The sequence below is a fragment of the Antechinus flavipes genome, chromosome 3 (assembly GCF_016432865.1).
Source record: "Antechinus flavipes isolate AdamAnt ecotype Samford, QLD, Australia chromosome 3, AdamAnt_v2, whole genome shotgun sequence".
Lineage (NCBI taxonomy): Eukaryota > Metazoa > Chordata > Mammalia > Dasyuromorphia > Dasyuridae > Antechinus > Antechinus flavipes.
The window spans coordinates 348290597-348291363 of record NC_067400.1 but is presented as its reverse complement, the minus strand read 5'-3'; positions in this window follow the sequence as shown (position 1 = coordinate 348291363).

Below are 767 nucleotides of genomic sequence, written 5' to 3'. Positions count from 1 at the left end.
TCTTTCTGCCGTATAAATTGCCAAAGCTGATTTTGGGAAGCTTTTGACTCTTTCATTTGCACCCCCCAATCCATTTTAGCATCTTTTCCCCTTCCCATTCTTTTCATTGCTTCACGGTATTCCCCTGGTTTCCTAAGAAGGGAGGGGAGACATGGTGACACCTGGGTCAGGGAAGAGCTTGAGGAAGAGGGACAGAGAATATCACAAGGGTACCAGAAATTTTCTGGAAAAAATTTTTTTGAATATGGTAAAGGTGGACTTGGAAAGAGAGGGGAGAGGCAGAGAGTCAGGTTGGTGTGGTATATTGGTCTTCAGCTTCTGCCTCAGACACTTATCTTCCCCATAGCTGAATTCTTGGAACCTCCATTTTGAGAAAGAGACCATACACCCCATTCCTCATTTTCTAGTCTTCACCACCATGACACAGCTCAGAATTATTCTGTTCTCAAAAAAAAAAAAAGTATAAAAGTGGGATCTCAAACTCTTTGCCTCAGAATAGTCCTCCTTTTCTGTAATAGTGTAGTAGCTGCCTAGTACTCTTAATACTTGGTTATATGAGTGATACTCTCTGCATCTCCCCTTCTCCCTCCTTTGTCCCATTCCTTTGCCCCATTCCTTGACCTCATGTTATCTGCCTCTATATCAATGTACTTTCTATGCTTTTCCTTTGTTCCCCCTACACACCCATACCTGTGTGATTATTAAAGTACTCAAAGAACCAGGCATGCATTCCCCCATTTCATAATTGCATAATTTCATAAATTATC